The 20,876-nt window shown below is 42.6% G+C and overlaps 1 non-coding gene and 3 pseudogenes across 1 annotated transcript; 3 read left to right on the top strand and 1 right to left on the bottom strand.

The window, feature by feature from the left end:
* Positions 1 to 6,096: 6,096 nt before the first annotated feature.
* On the top strand, positions 6,097 to 6,924 carry LOC109564209 (olfactory receptor 6J1-like; annotated as a pseudogene).
* A 1,887-nt stretch (positions 6,925 to 8,811) lies between these two features.
* TRNAR-UCU (transfer RNA arginine (anticodon UCU)) lies at positions 8,812 to 8,884 on the top strand. Its single transcript has one exon. It is a non-coding gene; the product is annotated as a tRNA-Arg (tRNA).
* A 4,391-nt stretch (positions 8,885 to 13,275) lies between these two features.
* LOC109564210 (elongation factor 1-beta pseudogene) lies at positions 13,276 to 16,362 on the bottom strand (annotated as a pseudogene).
* Positions 16,300 to 17,075, top strand: LOC109564825 (peptidyl-prolyl cis-trans isomerase A pseudogene; annotated as a pseudogene).
* Positions 17,076 to 20,876: the final 3,801 nt, after the last annotated feature.

The following is a 20,876-nucleotide window of genomic DNA, read 5'->3' on the forward strand; positions in this document are numbered from 1 at the left end:
CCCAGGCAAGAAGGGTTCAGCAAAATTCTCATGTAGAGAACCATCTTCTATTGTCTTCACTCTGGTTGTTTGTAGACAACCAGATATGCTGTCCAAGGAGAATACAATAGATTAAGGCAGAACTGTGATCTGATGAGATGTATTCCAGGGCCAGAAGTGACAGTGTTTCAAGGTGGAATGTTTAGTATCTCATAAAAACGCTTGCTCCTTGGAAGAAAAGCTATGACAAACCTAGACAGCATACTAAAACCCAGAAACATTACTTTGCCAACAAAAGTCTATATAGTCAAAACTATGGTTTTTCCAGTAGTCATGTATGGATGTGAGAGTTGGACCATAAAGAAGGTTGAGCACTGAAGAATTGATACTTTTGAACTCTGGTGTCGGAGAAGACTCTTGAGAGTCCCTTGGACAGCAAGGAGATCAAATCAGTCAATCCTAAAGGAAATCAACCCTGAATATTCATTGGAAGGACTGAAGCTGAAACTCCAATACTTTGGCCACCTGATGTGAAGAGCCGACTCATTGGAAAAGACCCTGATGTTGGGAAAGATTGAGGACAAGAGAAGAAGGGGGAGGCAGAGGATGAGATGGTTAGATAGCATCACTGACTCAATGGACACGAGGGACAGGAAACCCTGGCATGCTGCAGTTCATGGAGTTGCCAAGAGTTGGACATGACTTAGCAACTGAGACAACAATAGCAAAAAAGACAAGGAAAACAGGAAGTGTTCTTTGTCAGTATTACAGGGTAGTAGAGCTTCTTGAAAGAACAGCAACATTTGATTATGGTATGTTTATGATTTCCTAAGGCACTTCATGGGAATTATCTTTTTTTCCATTTTGAGCTTCTCAACCAGGCTGTGAAAAAGACAGGGAAAAGAGCCCTGCTTATCACGTGAGGATTTATGTGCAGATGTCTGGAAAGGTGAGATGATTTGTCCAGTCTCAAAGGTGGTAAGAAGTAGAATTTGAAACCAGGTCTTTTGGCTCCATGTCCAGATTTTTCTGAGTACATTAGCTATATTTCCCCTGACAGGATTCAGCTGTCCTGCAGTAATCCTAGGAGACATTTAGCCCTAGGGATACTTGGCTTAGCAGTCTCCGAAAACAACTGATGGGAACATGGTCTGTGTTGGGTTGAGGGGACAGAAGAGAAGAAAATGAGAGAAGCAGAATAATAATTGCTGCCCATCAGGTGAGTGCAGTGTTCCTTTTCTTAAGAAGCAACTAGGAGTGGGCTATAGGCTTTGAGAGGACTGGAGAGGGAGCAAGGAAGATGGCAGCATCAGAGGGGGCAAACCACCATCCAGCAGCTTGCTGGTGAGGCTACCCCCTTCCTCCTTAGCCGGGCCAAATGTATAGACAGTAGCTGGGTCAAATGTATAGACAGCATGGGAGGCGCCAGTTGGTCAATGGATGGCCCAGCTGGACTGACGGCTACTTACTGGAATGGATGGGCCCAGTACTGGAATGGATGCCACTCCCTGTAACTTCATAAAGAATATAAAAATCCAATAGACTAAACGTTTCAGCTGTCTACACCATGTGCATGCTCATTAGAGACAACTTTATAGCCAGGACAGAAGTCCAGATGAGTGGAAAATGAAAGTGTTAGTTGCTCAGTTGTGTCAGACTCTTTGCAACCCCATGGACTGTAGCCCACCAGGCTCCTCTGTCCATGGGATTTCCCAGGCAGGAATACTGGAGTGGGTTGCCATTTCCTTCTCCAGGGGATCTTCCAGACCCAAGGATGGACACTGGCTCTCCTGCATTGCAGGCAGATTCTTTACCACTTGAGCCACCAGGGAGGGGTTCATTTCCCCTGTTAGGTGCTACTGGTCTGATGTGGAGTACACTGTGGCTTTTGATCAAGGTAATTACTATAGAAGGTTCTAGATGTCTGCAAAACCTGGATGAGCAGATCTGAGCTTAGAGGTAGCATGATTTCTGGGTTGCCTAAAGCGCAGAAGATCCTATTACAATCTAATGCATGTATTTTTGCCTTCATTAAACTTTTTCTTTTTACTAATTTGGCCATGACCATGTGGCATGTGGGCCTTGAGCTCCCTGAACAGGGTTCCAGGACTAGAGATTGAACCCAGGTCCCCTGCATTGCAAGGTGGATTCCTAACCACCAGACCACTTCACTTCCTACTGAAGGGGAGTCCCCTTCAATAAAATTTTTTAAAAATTAAAAAAAAGAATTTATATGGATTCACCATCGCTTCAACATTTGTTTTTATCATATTGCTATTTTTTGTGACCCTATGGACTATATATAGCCCACCAGGCTCCTCTGTCCAAGGGATTCTCCAGGCAAGGATACTGGAGTGGGTTGCCATTTCCTTCTCCAGGGGATCTTCCTGACCCAGGGATTGAAACTGGGTCTCCTGCATTGCAGGCAGACTCTTTACCGATATAAGGGGTATAAGAATAGTATCTGGACATCACCAGATGGTTAACAACGAAATCAGATTGACTATATTCTTTGCAGCCAAAGATGGAGAAGCTCTATACAGTCAGCAAAAAAAAAGACCAGGAGCTGACTGTGGCTCAGATCATGAGCTCCTTATTGCCAAATTCAGACTTAAATTGAAGAAAGTAGGGAAAACCACTAGACCATTCAGGTATGACCTAAATCAAATCCCTTATGATTCTACAGTGGAAGTGAGAAATAGATTTAAGGGACTAGATCTGATAGATAGAGTGCCTGATGAACTATGGACTGAGGTTCGTGGCATTGTGCAGGAGATAGGGATCAAGACCATCCCCATGGAAAAGAAATGCAAAAAGGCAAAATGGCCATCTGGGGAGGCCTTACAGATAGCTGTGAAAAGAAGAGAAGCAAAAAGCAAAGGAGAAAAGGAAAGATATAAGCATCTGAATGCAGAGTTCCAAAGAATAGCAAGAAGAGATAAGAAAGCCTTCCTCAGCGATCAATGCAAAGAAATAGAGGGAAACAACAGAATGGGAAAGACTAGAGAGCTCTTCAAGAAAATCAGAGATACCAAGGGAACATTTCATGCAAAGATGGGCTTGATAAAGCACAGAAATGGTATGGACCTAACAGAAGCAGAAGATATTAAGAAGAGGTGGCAAGAATACACAGAACTGTACAAAAAAGAGCTTCACGACCAAGATAATCATGATGGTGTGATCACTCACCTAGAGCCAGGCATCCTGGAATGTGAAGTCAAGTGGGCCTTAGAAAGCATTACTATGAAAGCATTACTAGTGGAGGTGATGGAATTCCAGTTGAGCTCTTTCAAATCCTGAAAGATGATGCTGTGAAAGTGCTGCACTCAATATGCCAGCAAATTTGGAAAACTCAGCAGTGGCCACAGGACTGGAAAATGTCAGTTTTCATTCCAATCCCAAAGAAAGGCAATGCTAAAGAATGCTCAAACTACTGCACAATTGCACTCATCTCACACGCTAGTGAAGTAATGCTCATGCTCAAAATTCTCCAAGCCAGGCTTCAACAATATGTGAACCGTGAACTTCTTGATGTTCAAGCTGGTTTTCGAAAAGGCAGAGGAACCAGAGATCAAATTGCCAACATCCACTGGATCATCGAAAAAGCAAGAGAGTTCCAGAAAAGCATCTATTTCTGCTTTATTGACTATGCCAAAGCCTTTGACTGTGTGGGTCACAATAAACTGTGGAAAATTCTTCAAGAGATGGGAATACCAGACCACCTGACCTGCCTCTTGAGAAACATATATGCAGGTCAGGAAGCAACAGTTAGAACTGGACATGGAACAACAGACTGGTTCCAAATAGGAAAAGGAGTATGTCAAGGCTGTATATTGTTACCCTGCTTATTTAACTTCTATGCAGAGTACATCATGAGAAACGCTGGGCTGGAAGAAGCACAAGCTGGAATCAAGATTGCTGGGAGAAATATCAATAACCTCAGATATGCAGATGACACCACCCTTATGGCAGAAAGTAAAGAGGAACTAAAAAGCCTCTTAATGAAAGTGAAAGAGGAGAGTGAAAAAGTTGGCTTAAAGCTCAACATTCAGAAAACGAAGATCATGGCATCTGCTCCCATCACTTCATGGGAAATAGATGGGGAAACAGTGGAAACAGTGTCAGACTTTATTTTTCTGGGCTCCAAAATCACTACAGATGGTGACTGCAGCCATGAAATTAAAAGACGCTTACTCCTTGGAAGAAAAGTTATGACCAACCTAGATAGCGTATTGAAAAGCAGAGACATTACTTTGCCAACAAAGGTCCATCTAATCAAGGCTATGGCTTTTCCAGTGGTCATGTATGGATGTGACAGTTGGACTGTGAAGAAAGCTGAGCACTGAAGAATTGATGCTTTTGAACTGTGGTGTTGGAGGAGACTCTTGAGAGTCCCTTGGACTGCAAGGAGATCCAACCAGTCCATTCTAAAGGAGATCAGTCCTGGGTGTTCATTGGAAGGACTGATGCTAAAGCTAAAACTCCAGTACTTTGGCCACCTCATGTGAAGAGTTGACTCATTGGAAAAGACTCTGATGGTGGGAGGGATTGGGGGCAGGAGGAGAAGGGGACGACAGAGGATGAGATGGCTGGATGGCATCACCAACTCAATGGAAATGAGTTTGAGTGAACTCTGGGAGTTGGTGATGGACAGGGAGGCCTGGCATGCTGCAATTCATGGAGTCACAAAGAATTGGACATGACTGAGCGACTGAACTGAACTGAACTGAATTACTAATGAGATCAAGCATCTTTTGGTACATTATTCTGCATTTCCTCCTGCTTAAATGTAGTTCAGGTCAAATGTTTGGTCTACTTTTTATTAGATGGCTTATCTATTTTTTATGGCTTTGTAAAAATCAATATATTGATTCTACTATTCGTACTAAACATTTGTACATTATCTGTCACAAATATGTTCTCCCTGTTTGTGATTTGTCTTTAACTTTACTTTGGGGTTGTTTAATAAACAGAAACTCTTAATTTAATTTAATTATATACACATATATATATTTTGGCCACATGCTGTGCGATTTGCAGTGTCTTAGTTAATCAAAATTGAGAGCTTGGACTGTCAGGAAATTCCCAGAAAACTGTTAATTGTAATGTAGCGTAATTTATCCATGTTTCCTTTTTTGTTTAGAAATTTTCTGTTCTTTAGTAAACTCTTTTGTATACTAGGGCCCAAAACAATATTCTTCTCTCTTTTCTTCTGGAAGTTTTGATTTTTACTTTTAATTTTCTTGTCCGTCTGAAATGGATGGTAATGTCTGATGTGAGGTAGGGAATCCAATTTTACTTTTCCCACATATAGACAATCAGCAACACCACCTTCCGTTCATCTCTGACATAGAGCACTGTGCCATATTTGTGTGGGGTTGTTTCTTGGCTCTTTATTTTGCTCCGCTGGCCGTTTTGTGTGTATCCGTGTCATGACCACCTTGCCTTAATCATTCTTGTTTTATGTCTTGTTATCTGCCTAGTCAAGTCCTCACTGCCATCTTCTTCTTTAGCAATGTCTCGACTATTCTAGAGTCTTTGCTGATTTACATTTTACTCCCAGAATGGGATCATAACGTTATTGCTGGTTGATAACTTGCTTAAAAAAAAAACCTTAATAAATATTGTGAATATTTTGGAATTACATAATGCTGTAAAATATAATTTAAATAACTACATGATATATTATAATGTAGATATTCTATAATTTACTCATTTCATCCCCCATTCTTGATATTTAAGTTGTTGCCAAATTTTCCTTGTTATAAGCAGTTTTGTGGTGAATATTCCTGTGGTAAAATATTCACGCCTATTTTCTCAAGATGGAAGTAGGATGTCTAAGGATTTGCTCAATTTTAAGGTTTTTTGATAGAAATTACTATGCTATTTTTTAGGAAGTTCATATGAACTGTGTGATAATGAGGTCTCAGGGCAGGCACCCTTACTAAAAGGGAACATTATCATTCCCAAAACAAAAAGCAAAAAGAACCCTCACATTTTCCAGCTCCATGGGCAAATAATTTAAGACCAGGTTAAATTTGGTTTACAAATCTAATCTGGATTACCACATTCTGTGTATTTTTCTAGTGAATAGCCCTGGGATTTCGTACCGTGAACATGCACGTAAATATCATCTCCCTTTGTCCCATTAGAGGTACTGAGCTGGGCGGATGGCCCATGGAGGATCAGAGTGCCGCGTTGATGGAGTTTATCTTGCTGGGATTTCCTCTCAGCAGGCAGGTGGAGCTGCTGTTGCTGGTGCTCCTGCTGCCCACGTTCCTGCTGACACTCCTGGGAAACCTGCTCATCATCTCCGTGATGCTGTCCTAGGCCCACCTCCACACCTCCATGTACTTCTTCCTGTGCAACCTCTCCATCCTGGACATCCTCTTCACCTCTGTCATTTCCCTGAAGCACTGGCCAACTTAGTGCTTCCCAGCTGCCCTTCTGTGACTCTGACATCATTAACCACTTCTTCTGTGACAGTGGAGTTTGCTGGCCCCCGCCTGTGCGGACACCACTGCCATCGAGCTGATGGATTTTATGCTTTCATCCATGGTCATCCTCTGCGGCATAGTCCTCCTGGCCTTTCCCTACACGTACATCATCTTGACGATAGGAAGCATCCCTTATGTAAGTGGAAGAAACAAGGCCTTCAAACCTGTGCTTCCTACTTGACCATACTTGTGATTCCCAGCAGTATCACGGTGTTTATCGATGTGACTCCCTTCCAGAAAGAATATCTGGAGGTCAACAAGGTCCCTTCAGTCCTGAGCAGTGTCGTGACTCCATTCCTCAACCCCTTCATATATACTCTGAGGAATGATACAGTGTTGAGGGTCCTCAGGGATGTGTGACTGGGTTCGAGTGGGTTTGGAAAAGAGGATGAGGACAATGCTGAGGAGAGGAGTGTCCTCTGTCAGTGACCACAGAGGAGGGGGATAGTTCCTCTTCCTCTTCACTACCAGGTACCCATTGTGCAAACTCCCAGTACTAAAACAGAGGAATTTTTTAGAAAAGAAAAAGAAAGGGGCATCCCAGGTGGTCCAGTGGTTAAGACTCTGTGCTTCCATTGCAAGGGGAGTGGGTATGATCTTTGGTCGGGGAACTAAGATCCCATATTCCATGCGGCATGGCCGAAAAGCAAAAATTAAAGAAATAAATAAAAATAAAAGAGAGGACTTGCCTTAGCAAGAGTGAGCTAGCTGAGGGATCCTCAGTGGTCTATAGCAGAAAGAAGCTGAGCTTGGAGACAGGGACTTGGACTCTGGCCTTGGTTCTAACTCTAACTCTGTGGCCACAATGGTGTCACCGTGTCACCTGCCACTCTGGCCCTCAGTGCTGTCCTCTGAAGTGCATCAGGGCTTGACTTGATGATTTCCAAGTTCTGTCCACACTGAATATTCCAAGAATTGCAGAAGGGTCTACAGCCTGTGTGTGTCCTATTTGAAGTTCCAACATATTTGACCCCCTTTCCTCATGGATCCTGAATACAACTCTTCTATCAACTTGACACAAAGTCTTTCCTAGTTCTTTCTCCATGGACGCCCTTTCCTTCTGTTTTCTCTAAGAAGCTTTCTAGGAATAATCTTCATTATTCTCCAGGCCATTGTCATATCTGTGACGCACTGTCTTCCCTCAGTGGACATTTGTAATGACTGTGGTGGATATATGTAGTCCATGTTATTTAATAACACTGCTTTCTGTACTAGAACATGTTCATAACACCCAACACGCTCGCATGCTTATGTAAGACACGCCCTCAGCTTCCAAGGACTGACGCGCAGATGGATAATTTGACTGAAGGCACAATCCATTGCCTGGCCAGTGATCTATGACCTGTGTGGCTTGGCTAGGACAGATAAATTGTACAAACAAATGTCTCTTTTTTGAGAGTTTGAACTAAGAGATGCAGTGATTCTACAAGACAATGGTGATGTTCCTTCTGGAAGCTCAAGGAGACTTGGTGCCTGGAGTGGCCATTTGGGGCAGGTACAAGCTGATGAGTAATTACTTTGGTGGGGGCAGGGATCCCTCCATCTCTCTTTTTTTTTCTTCTTTTTTTTATGATTGAAGTGTAGTTGATTTACAATTTATGTTAGTTTCAGGTGTACACCAAAGTGATTCAGTTATATATATTCAGCTATGTATATTCACATATGTGTATATATGAATATATATTCTTTTTCAGACACTTTCCATTATAAGTTATTGCAACAAGCTGATGAGTAATGAGGAGCCCAGTCTGCCCATCATAGAGAATAATAGAGAAAATAGAAAATAGAGAAGAGATGGATGAGAGTCTACTCAGTTGCAGAGACATAAGAGTGAAGGGCCCTCCTCTGTAATGACTTCCCAGGTCAAGACACTGACAGCTTTATTTCCTGTTCCTGAATTTGATGAAGTTGCCAGTACCCATATATCAAACCCCTCTTTATTGAGCGCTTTTGGGAAGGTCATTATTTCTCATGACTAAAAAACAGTTTGAATAAAGCTCTCTCTCTGCACCAAGTGTAGCCCTTCCCCCTTTCTGAGGAATTAGAAAGATGCCTATTTCTAATTAAACTTTTTGAATTCTTGGTGCCCAGACACTGCCTCAGATATTTGACTGGCACCATGTAGGTCTATGGCTCAGGTTAGTTCAAGCCAGACTTTTCTCAATGTCACCAGAAACACTAGGGTTTACATTCCTGTCCTCCCTGACCTCTAGCACTGCAGTATCCACCTTGCCTGAATTAACACCTGTGCTTTTCATGGAACACACACCTAAGGCAACTCTATAGAGTGCTGTGGAAGCAAAGGCCACTCAAATGAGAATAGGGGCTGTGGACTTCCCTGGTGGTCCAGTGGTTAAGACTCTGTGCTTCTGATGCAGGGGGCCCAGATTCAATCACTGGTCAGGGAACTAGAATGCAAATGGTGACAAATGGTGTGGTCAAGACCTCTTACATTTGTCACAGGTAATATCCTAATTTCATCTGGTAATTGCATAGCCATCTGTTAGCTAATTGGCTTTATCCAGAGGAAAAATAAACTTCTCATATCTTTATGACAGAAGGTAGTTTGAGAGTGAGGCGTCCTCCAAGCTAGGTTCTTATTCTCCCATGGAGACTGGGAGGAAGGGTGCCATCTTTCTTGATTCTACTTCAAAGAGATGGTTCCAAGGTCCTGAAGAAAGACTTGCTGGGTCACAAAGCTGGCCAGAGGCTGATTTAAAATTTAAAACTAAAGATTTATGTACATTTAAGATTTATATACATAAATATACTTTAATATTTATGTACATTTCAAAGAACAGACAGAACTCACAAGTTTTCTAAAGTATATATCTCAGAAAAGGGTAAGAGACAGCTCTTCTCTTATTTTCAGCAGGGAGAATTTAGCCTTGTAGATGAAAAATTAATCAGTCAATCTAATAAACAAATGGAAACTTCTATTTGAGCTGACTTTGAGGATTATAATCCAGGAGGAGCATCTCAGAAAGCTCTGAGAACTGTTGAACCAGTAAGAAGTCAAGACACAGTTATATGAGTTCCTTGACATATGACATATGACAAAGGGTTGTATATCAAATGACATATTATTGACAGTTTATGTAATCCAGATCTAAACTTCATTATGGACTTCCCTGGTGGCTCAAATGACAAAGAATCTTCCTGCAATGTGGGAGACCTGGGTTCACTTCCTGGGTTGGGAAGATCCCCTGGAGAAAGGAATGGCAACCCACTCCAGTATTCTTGCCTGGGAAATCCCATGGACAGAGGAGTCTGGCAAGCTACAGTCCATTGGGTCACAGAGAGTCTGACATGACTGAGCGACTAACACACATACACACACACACTTCATCATGGTAGATCAAGTTACACCTTATAAGGTCAAAAAGAAATGTTATCTTTTGAGGGTGTGGCCTCCCTATGTGGCAAGTGGGATCTTCCCTGATTAGGGATAGAACCCATGTCCCCTGCATTGGGAACCCAGAGTCTTAACCACTGGACAACCAGGGAAGTCAGAAATGCTATCTTTAAGTTGTCCTGTTGATTCTAAGAGAATGTTGCTTTTTATGTTTGAGCAGGTATTCCTGCCAACTGGGGAGGTTTGGTTGATGCATAATTCAGATACACAATGCACAGTGGGGAAGAGAGGAGGCTAAAGGGCAGAGAAGAAATTTTTCTGTTAAAATTTTTCTTGTCTTGCTATAACATGAATTTTACCTCACAGCCTCTTACTTTACTTCTATTTGACCTTACCCAGCCCTCTGGGAGTCCATTCCTGCAATGCTTTTTGCTTCTCCAAGCTTTGTCAACTATTAGGTAAATCCCTGTCCTGGGCTAGGTAGGAATCAAAGTGGGCACACCTGATTCCCATCTGATAGTGACAGAGGAATATAAATCAAAATGAGGATCACCTTTGACTGGAGAGCTTTTTTGTTTCTGATCTTTAACTATAAAAATACACATTCATTGTAAAATTTCAGCCAGTACTGAAAATAAACCATAAAATAAACCATGAGAATTTTATCAGCCAATTCTACTCTCCAGCAGCAAACATTATTAACTAAGCAATTTGTGTTTTTGAGACCATGCACCTCAGATGGGTCTTGAACCCACATCTTTTAACTGAGATCATACACTTGGTCTTAGGACTTAATAAAGCTTAGGTTCTTGATGTCTTGTCACAGAAAGAATTCAGTTAGAGACAGTGATAGGTAAGGAGTGGACTTAGGAGAAGCACATTCCACAGACAGGTTGTGGACTGTCAGAAGGTGAGAGGCCCTAAAATATAGGGCCTAAAATATGGGGTGGTTAGTTTTTGCTGGAGTCCAGCTCCAGCAGCCAGGGAATCAGCCTGAAGGGGTGAGGGTGTTGGTGGACGATGAACTAGCCTCTGACTCATAGTACGGAACTACATCGGTGAACGATGATGTAGTCTCTGACTCACAGTACGAAACTACATGTTTATTTCAAGCTTCAGCTTCTCTTTTATACTTTGACAAAAAGCATTAGGTCAGAGGTCTGACGTTTTTAGTTTCCCCCACCCAGATTTGGGGCTTCCCTGGTGGCTCAGAGGTTAAAGCATCTGCCTGGAATGCGGGAGACCTGGATTCTATCCCTGGGTCGGGAAGATCCCCTGGAGAAGGAAATGGCAACCCACTCCCGTACTCTTGCCTGGAGAATCCCATGGAGGGAGGAGCCTGGTAGGCTACAGTCCATGGGGTCGCAAAGAGTCAGACACGACCGAGCAACTTCACTTTCACCCAAATTTACTGTACTTAACTTGTGATTACATTGTAACTCATGCTACATTCCTCAGTTTATTTCTTTTCTTTCTAAATCCTGTTTGCCCCTAGCATCTTAAGATCACTATCTCCTAAAAAAGGCTTCTAGCTATTCTTAATTATTCCTAAACCCTAAACTCAGCAATGCCAAAAATGCTCAAACTACCGCACAATTGCACTCATCTCACACACTAGTAAAGTAATGCTCAAAATTCTCCAAGCCAGGCTTTAGCAATACGTGAACCGTGAACTTCAGATGTTCAAGCTGGTTTTCAAAAAGGCAGAGGAACCAGAGATCAAATTGCCAACATCCTCTGGATCATCGAAAAAGCAAGAGAATTCCAGAAAAACATCTATTTCTGCTTTATTGACTATGCCAAAGCCTTTGACTGTGTGGATCACAATAAACTGGAAAATTCTGAAAGAGATGGGAATACCAGACCACCTGACCTGCCTCTTGAGAAACCTATATGCAGGTCAGGAAGCAACAGTTAGAACTGGACGTGGAACAAGAGACTGGTTCCAAATAGAAAAAGGAGCACGTCAGGGCTGTATATTGTCACCCTGCTTATTTAATTTATATGCAGAGTACATCATGAGAAATGCTGGGCTGGAAGAAGCACAAGCTGGAATCAAGATTGCTGGGAGAAATATCAATAACCTTAGATATGCAGATGACACCACCCTTATGGCAGAAAGTGAAGAGGAACTCAAAAGCCTCTTGATGAAAATGAAAGAGGAGAGTGAAAAGTTGGCTTAAAGCTCAACATTCAGAAAATGAAGATCATGGCATCTGGTCCCATCACTTCATGGGAAATAAATGGGGAAACAGTGGAAACAGTGTCAGACTTTATTTTTTGGGGGCTCCAAAATCACTGCAGATGGTGACTGCAGCCATGAAATTAAAAGACGCTTACTCCTTGGAAGAAAAGTTATGACCAACCTAGATAGCATATTCAAAAGCAGAGACATTACTTTGCCAACAAAAGTTCGTCTAGTCAAGGCTATGGCTTTTCCAGTGGTCATGTATGGATGTGAGAGTTGGACTGTGAAGAAAGCTGAGTGCTGAAGAATTGATGCTTTTGAACTGTGGTATTGGAGAAGACTCTTGAGAGTCCATTGGACTGCAAGGAGATCCAACCAGTCCATTCTGAAGGAGATCAGTCCTGGGATTTCTTTGGAAGGAATGATGCTAAAGCTGAAACTCCAGTACTTGGTCACCTCATGCACAGACTTGACTCATTGGAAAAGACTGTTGCTGGGAGGGATTTGGGGCAGGAGGAAAAGGGGATGACAGAGGATGAGATGGCTGGATGGCATCACTGGACATGAGTCTGAGTGAACTCCGGGAGTTGGTGATGGACAGGGAGGCCTGGCATGCTGCGATTCATGGGGTCGCAAAGAGTTGGACATGACTGAGCGACTAAACTGAACTGAACTGAACTGAAACTCAGCAATCTTCTTTTGCCATAAATATTTCCCTCACAAACAGGTCTCAGATAACAATCCTTCCCATGGCCTCAAGCTGCAGCCTACGTGCTTATCCTGGGACATTCTTTGTAAAGATCATTGAACAAATGTCAATGGTTATTTTATAGATTATTTTCTGGGCACAACTGTAGAAGGCTTTGTGCTTTCTCGTGCTTCTCTCAAGCACCTTAACATTCTTTCCAGCCAACTCAACTGAAGAAAGGAAAGAACAAGTCAGAATCACAAGGCCTAACTCCTTCATCCTGGGGCCGTGCCTGCGAGATGAGCAGAGGGGGTTGGGGCTGTGCCTCCATTTTGTCAGTAATGCCTAACACAGCTCTGGACAAGTTTTTATGCGTTGGGTAATTTCATAGGCTAATAAGTGGGAGATTTCCAGGAATTAGGCCACCGCCCACTTTTTGGACTTTCATGATTGGCCTCAGAACTGTCATGACACTGGTGGGTGTGTCATGAATTATAATGAATGTATAATGAGTCTCAAGGTCCACTGGAAGTCAAATCTTCTGCCATCTTGAGCTGCGTTGGTTCTAACCAGTTTTTTTTTTTGTCTTTCAAACTTTTATTTAAGGGAACTGATCCATGATGGATTTTAGATCTTGTTGAATGCAGCCACGTCCATAGATTGTACATACTTGTCAAAAGCAGTGATCTGCTCTCCAGCATGTCTGTTCCAAGTTTGTCATCTTCAACTACACATTGTATTTGAAATTTTTTAATGCCATACCCAACCGGAACTAGTTTAGAAGAGCCCCAGACCAAGCCGTCTGCTTGAATGCTTCTGACGCATTCCTCTAGTTTTGCCATATCAGTCTCATCATCCCAAGGTTTCATGTCTAATAAGGTGGAAGACTTGGAGACAAGTGCTGATTTTTTGGCTTTCTTTGACTCATACTGGGCAAGGCGTTCTTCTCTTAGCTCTTGGCTTCTTCACTTTCCTCTTCCTCCTCAGATCCAAAGAGATCAATGCCACCATCATCTTTACTATCTGTAGCTCCTCTTTCTGTGGTGTCTTCCACATTGGCAGGGCCATACTTGCCCAAAGCTTTCTTCACTCCTGGCAGGCTGGCCTTTTCCTTCTCATAAGATTTGATGTGATTATACCAATGCAGGGCATGACATAAGTCGGCAGGTGGTGGGCCAGAGATGGCTTCAAATACTGCCACATCTGCTTGTGATGGCACACACCCCTCCATGTAACTCTTGTCCGCCAAGTAGTCATTGAGCACCTGGAGGCCAGCAGGGCTTTTCAAAACCCATGGTGATGGCTAATCTAGAACTGGGAGGCAGTGGAGGAAAAGAGGCGAGCAACTGGTCAGCGCCAAGCGCTGAGGAAAAAAGGCGGTTCTAACCGGTTTTTGTCATGCCCTACCGCTGTGTCTTTCTTTTAAAGGTTGTTCCCTGCCCCCTTCCCTCCTGTTTCACTCGTAGAACATGCACATATTTATTTATACAAACTTTTATTTTACAAAAATGGGATGGCATTATATGAAATGTCTGCAAACTGATATTCTAAAATATCATTCCATGTCAATACCAACAAAACTACATAATTTAGGTGTCACATTTATAAACAATGGACACTGAAATTTCTAGTATATTGTTAATGGTGCTAAAATTTATTAGCATAAATTCCTACTCTTAGTTCTTGTTGTTGTTTAGTCACTAAGTTGTGTCCAACTCCTTTGCGACCCCATGGACCTGTCAGGCTTCTCTGTCCGTGGGATTTCCCAGGCAAGATCACTGGAGTGGGTTGCCATTTCTTCTCCAGGGGGTCTTCCTAACCCAGCGATTGAAACTGCATCTCTTGCATTGCAGGCAGGATTTTTTACTGCTGAGCCACTAGGGAAGCCCTGATTATCTTGTAATAGAATATAAAAGTTTCTTCCCTATTACAGGGTGGCTGCATTTTTATATTCTATATTTACTGATATAGAAAGAATACATGTATATATATACATATGTGTTTAAAATATTTAATGTGGTTATTTCTAGATAGTGTAATTATGGATGATTTAGAAAATATTTTAATTAATTAATGTATTTATTTATTTTTGGCTGCACTGGGTCTTTGCAGCTGCTCTTGAGCTTCTCTAGTCGTGGCGAGTGGGGGCTACTCTCTAGTTGCGGTTTGTGGGCTTCTCGTTGTGGTAGCTTCTCTTGTTGCGTTACTCGGCCTTTATGTGCACGGGCTTCAGTACAGTAGTTGCTGCTCACAGGCTTAGTTGCTCTAAGGTATGTGGAATCTCCCCGGACCACGGATCTAACTGATGTCCCCTGTATTGGCAGGCAGAATCCTATCCACTGGACCACCAGGGAAGTCCTGAATGATTTTTTTAAAGTCCTGCTTCTCCTTATTTCTTTAAAATGAAAATATTCTGTTCACAAAAAAAGGAAAAATTTCCCAGAACTGAACTTCTGCTCAGGTCAGAGTCCAGTGGAACCATCACATCTACCTGGGAATGCAAAGAATGAGCCCTAACATTGCATTAGTTTTTTTGGCAGCCTCATCCTTTACCACTTCAAACTGACCTTTCAGTCCACTAAAACCTTCATATTGGTTTAACATTTTCACATGAACTGCGTCCTTGCTTTACTTGTTTGGTTCATTTTTTAGTGTAAGAGACTTGTCATTTGTCCCTCTCATAGTTTGATCACATCAGAGAGCAACCAGTGCAGTTTTGTAATTGGTGAAGGCTCTTTTTTTCCTCAGCAGTATCCTTTGGGGGAAACAAAATACTGGAACTTCACACAGGAGAACTAGCTGTCCCCTTTGAGCCTCTCAGGTAATTTTTCTTGGAACATTTTGAAATCTGACTTGAAATCTATAAAAGTTATGTCTGACCATCTTTCTTTGACATTCTAGGAAGTGACAAAAACAAAATAGTAACAGACTCATAGACACAGAGGACAAAGGAGTGGTAGCCAGAGGGGACAGGGCTGAGGGAGCAGGTGAAATGGGTGAATGGGATGAAGAGGTACAGGCTCCTAGTTATAAAATAAACAAGTCATGGGGGTGTAATGTACAGCTCAGGGGCTAGTGTCAATAATATTGTAATAACTGTGTTGGTGACAGATGGTTACTAGGCTTATCATGGTGATCATTATATAATGTATAAAAATATCAATCACTATGTCATATACCTGAAACTAGTATAATATATCAATTATAATTCAATGTAAAAAAATTCTAGTAAGTGAAACTGTCAATAGGGCAAGAATATACTAGGTGCTCTGCTTCCAGCAGAGGGAGACTTGGAGTTGATGCCCTGATTCTGGGACCTCTGGCACCTTGGTATCTTGCCTTGGAACAGTTTTGCAACCTGAATTTAAAAACCATCATCCCTCCATGTCTTCCTTTAATCTTAACATCTATTCTGTAACTCCTGCCAGGTGTTATTTTCCTGTCATCCAAATGCTTTCACTTACAGTTTTGTGATTTCCTTTTGGACTTATAAACTAACTGTTGAATCTTTAATTACATCTGCTTCCTCTGAACACTGTTATCTTTCCATGGTCATCCTCCAGTCATGAGTTCTACATCAACTATTTGTCTTCTTGTGAAAAGATTCGGCCTTGCAGACGCCGCCACCCCAGAGCTTCCCTTGCTGTCTAGCCATGGTCAACCCCACCGTGTTCTTCGACATCGCTGTTGACGGCGAGCCCTTGGGCCGCGTCTCTTTTGAGCTGTTTGCAGACAAAGTTCCAAAGACAGCAGAAAACTTTCGTGCTCTGAGCACTGGAGAGAAAGGATTTGGTTATAAAGGTTCCTGCTTTCACAGAATAATTCCGGGATTTATGTGCCAGGGTGGTGACTTCACACGCCATAATGGTACTGGTGGCAAGTCCATCTATGGCGAGAAATTTGATGATGAGAATTTCATTCTGAAGCATACAGGTCCTGGCATCTTGTCCATGGCAAATGCTGGCCCCAACACAAATGGTTCCCAGTTTTTCATCTGCACTGCCAAGACTGAGTGGTTGGATGGCAAGCATGTGGTCTTTGGCAAGGTGAAAGAGGGCATGAATACTGTGGAAGCCATGGAGCGCTTTGGGTCCAGGAATGGCAAGACCAGCAAGAATATCACCATTGCTGACTGTGGACAAATCTAATAAATTTGACTTGTGTTTTACTTAAGCACCAGACCATTCCTTCTGTAGCCCAGGAGAGCACCCCTTCACCCCATGTGCTTGAAATATCCTATAATCTTTGTGCTCTTGCTACAGTTCTTTGGGTTCCATATTTTCCTTATCCCCCTCCAAGTTTAGCTGGATTGCAAAGTTAAATTTATGATTATGAAATAAAAACTAAACAATTAAAAAAAAAAGAAAAGATTCAAGTTCCTTTACCATCTGGTCTCTGATGCAGCACTTCCAGGCTTTAGGATTTTATTAAAGTTAACTAATTATAGAGTAAAATCCCTTGAAATTGATAAAAAAGAAATGATATTCCCTCTTATTCCAAACAATCTTAGAATGTCACCATTTTTTCATAAAAGAACATAGCTTAATCTTTGTAGGGTTAGAAAGGATATAATTTCAGAATTAAAAAGTATTGAAAAAATATGATTTCATTTTAGACCAGAAATCCTTTATCACGGTCCAGCTCCATTCTGCAGATTCATGTAGGAAACCACTACTGTAATACCTGTTTGCTTGTTTGTTTTTAATTTATTTATTTTTAAATTAAAGATAATTGCTTTAAAGAATTTTGTTTTCTATCAAACCTCAACATGAATCAGCCATAGGTGTACATATATCCCCTCCCTCTTGAACCTCCCTCCCATCTCCCTCCCCATCCCACTCCTCTAGATTGATACAGAGCCCCTGTTTGAGTTCCCTGAGACATACAGCAAATTCCCATTGGTTATCTATTTTACATATGGTAATGTAAGCTTCCATGTTACTCTCTCCATACATCTCACTCTCTCCTCCGCTCTCCCCGTGTCCGTAGGTCTGTTCTCTATGTCTCTGTCTCCATTTGAATATTGACTTACTTATTTGGTTCTTCCAAGTCTTAGTTTGGCTTCCCAGGTGGTCCAGTGGTAAAGAATTTGCCTGCCAGTGCAGGAGACATAAGAGACGCAGGTTAGATCCTTGGGTTGGGAAGATCTCCTGGAGAAGGAAAGGGCAACCCACTCCAGAATTGTTGCCTGGAAAACTCAGTGGGTAAAGGAGCCTGGTGGGCTACAGTCTATGGGTCACAAAGAGTCAGACACGACTGAGTGACCACACACACACACACACACACACACACACACACACACGCACAGGTCTTAGTTGTGGCGCACAGGCTGGGATCTTTAGTTGAGGCATGTGAACTCTTAGTTGGGGCAGGTAGGATCTAGTTCCTTGCCAGGGATTGAACCCTGGCCCCCTGCATTGGGAGCCCAGAGTCCTAGCCACTGGACCACCAAGGAAGTCCCTGTAATACATATTTAGGCAGCTTTATTTGGACACTTTTCTCTTTCCCTGAAAATTATGGGAAGTACATGATGCCGGTTTTTTTAGTTACCGTATAATTTACCAGAGGTCCATAAATCTTTTGTTATAAGTCACAAGCCCTCCCCCAAATCCTGTTCTCTGACCCCATGTCAATTATCGGGTGTCAGCCTTGTGCTCTTTCTTTTCCAAAGTCAGACTCTTCACACAAAGATGAAAATACCATCCACAACCCTATGTCCTTCAGAGTCATCTTTGTCCCAGGCTTCTTAAGGTTGTATAACTTGTTTTCACATGTATCAACTCAAATACGAGATTGCCTAATTTTAACAGACTCCACATCAGGCCTCAGAACACACTGGAGGAAGGAGTATCATTAGCAAGGTCAGGTCTGCAGAGCGTTCCTCCTACCCTTTTACATAATCACCAACCAACAGACTGGGGTCTTGTCTTCCTGGGTTGGAGGAGGGCTCTGTGCATATATTGGCATCAACAGATCCTCCTTAATCTTGGAATTCATCATACTCATAAGTGTCAAGCTAGGATTGTCTTTCCTCCTCAACCCTAGTGAAGAGTGGTATTTAGTAGGATAAAGGTAAAGACTTCTCTGGTATAATAATGGTGAATAATGCTATGGAGAACAGTCAACATGAGCAAATGAAGAAATGGTTTGTCTTGAGCTATTCCCCCTGGATGGTGTTGGGACTGACCCTCAAAATCTCAGGTGCCTCACTTGCTTCTTTCCGCTAGACCAGGACCCTGGGGACTTCCCCGGTGGTCCAGTGGTTGAGAGTCTACCTTGCAATGCAGGGGATGTGGGTCTGATCCTTGGTCAGGGAACTAGGGTCCCACATGCTGTGGGGCAACTAAGCCCACGCACTGCCATAACTGAAGAGAAGCCCATGTACTGAAACTAAGACCTGACACAGCAAATAAATATTTTTTAAAAAGAGAGAGTTATAGATAAACCAGGACCCTGGTAGAGAGGGTGGAGCTCAGAGAGAAAAGACCCTCAAGACCCCATCTAAGGAGGATTCAGTGTGAACTGATAGGTCACATGATGAGAAAAGTGATGTCTTGCATCAGTTGTTGCACACTATCATCAGTCAGTAGGATTATTTTCTATCTGGTTACAGACTCTACCTGCAGCTGTGGGCTTTTGGTATGACATGCCAGAGTGAAGAGGTATTCATCAAGATTTCATCACCCTTTTGGCAATGAAATCAGACTGCATTTTTAGCACACGTATTTTGGTGTCTATCCTCGAGGAGGAAGTTATATTTAGCACATTTTCTGCTAGCCACTGAACAGTGCAAGACCTTCTGAGTCTGGAGTTAGTCACAGCCCTTTATGTCTGTCTGTGGAAGGTCTCCTTGTAAACTGCTAGGCCTGTGAGGAGCCTGAATTTATAGCGTGAACTGTAACCATAAATCCTTAGAACCCACCAGGAAAGGTGCCGATTGGGTGGTATGTTCATAGTGATTTCTTAGTCCCTGCCCTGGGAAGGTTAGGAAGGCCCCTGTCAGATAGAGTGTGTGTGTGTGCACGCTGGCATGCATTCACGTGCTGGGTGTGGTAGTATAAACAGGGCACTCTGACTGACCTTCCTCAGACTTAAAAAAAATTTTTTTTGAGTGGAGTATCGTTGATGTACAATGTGTTAGTTTCTGTTGTACAGCAAAGTGAATCAGCTATACATATACATGTATCCATTTTTTTTAGATTCTTTTCCCATACAGGTTATTACAGAGTATTGAGAAGAGTTTCCTGTATAACTAGTGTATAACTATACATTAGTCAATCTATTTTATATATCAATTACAATTTCCCAATTTATCCCCTCCCTCTTTTCTCCCCTGGTAGTCATAAGTTTGTTTTCTACCTCTGTGAATCTATTTCTGTTTTGTAAGTAGGTTCATTTATACCCTCAGATCCTTCTTGTACCTGCTTCTGAGCAATGTGTTTGCACTGTGTTGGAAAATCAGGTCAGTATGTTATGCAGCCTCCCAAAGAGAAGTGGTTCTGGAGCACACAGGGGATGGACTTTCAGGGCCATAGGCCCTACTTCTCTACATGGATCTTCTGCGTCAAGGGTCAGAGACACAAAGTCCCTTAGATCAGTGCCTGCAGACAGGGGGCATCAGAATCTCCCAGGGCATGTGTTTAAATGCAGATGTCACGGTCTAACTCCACACAGGTAGACTGAATCAGACTCTGGGGTATACAGTCTGGGAATCTATATTTAAAAAAGTACCCCAAGTTGTTTTGTGATGTGAGCAGGTTTGCTGACTACTGTCTCACTTGGCCTTTTCTCCAAGGGGATGGTAGCAGCACTCAGTGCTGGCATCAAGCCCTTTTGACTTTACCTCCTAAACATTTCTTGAATCTTCTATGTGTCCACTAGTCCCTGGCCAAGTCCAGGCTGCCAGCATCTCTGGCCTGGACCACTGCAGTGGCCTCCAAGCTTCCCCTGCAGGGACTCACCCCCCACCAGTCAGTGTCCACATAGCAGCAGCGAGAGTGGTCATTTCCAGTCTCAGATTCTGTCACACTCCCCTAGATTCTGACCTTGACTCTGGTTATTGTTTCCCATTGCTTTTAGATGAACACGACATTCTTCTCACAGCCAGAGGCCCAGATCCCCATCCACCTCTCCAGCCTCATCTCCCAGCCATTGTCCCTGCTAATCCAC

The sequence above is a fragment of the Bos indicus genome, chromosome 10 (genome assembly GCF_029378745.1).
Source record: "Bos indicus isolate NIAB-ARS_2022 breed Sahiwal x Tharparkar chromosome 10, NIAB-ARS_B.indTharparkar_mat_pri_1.0, whole genome shotgun sequence".
Lineage (NCBI taxonomy): Eukaryota > Metazoa > Chordata > Mammalia > Artiodactyla > Bovidae > Bos > Bos indicus.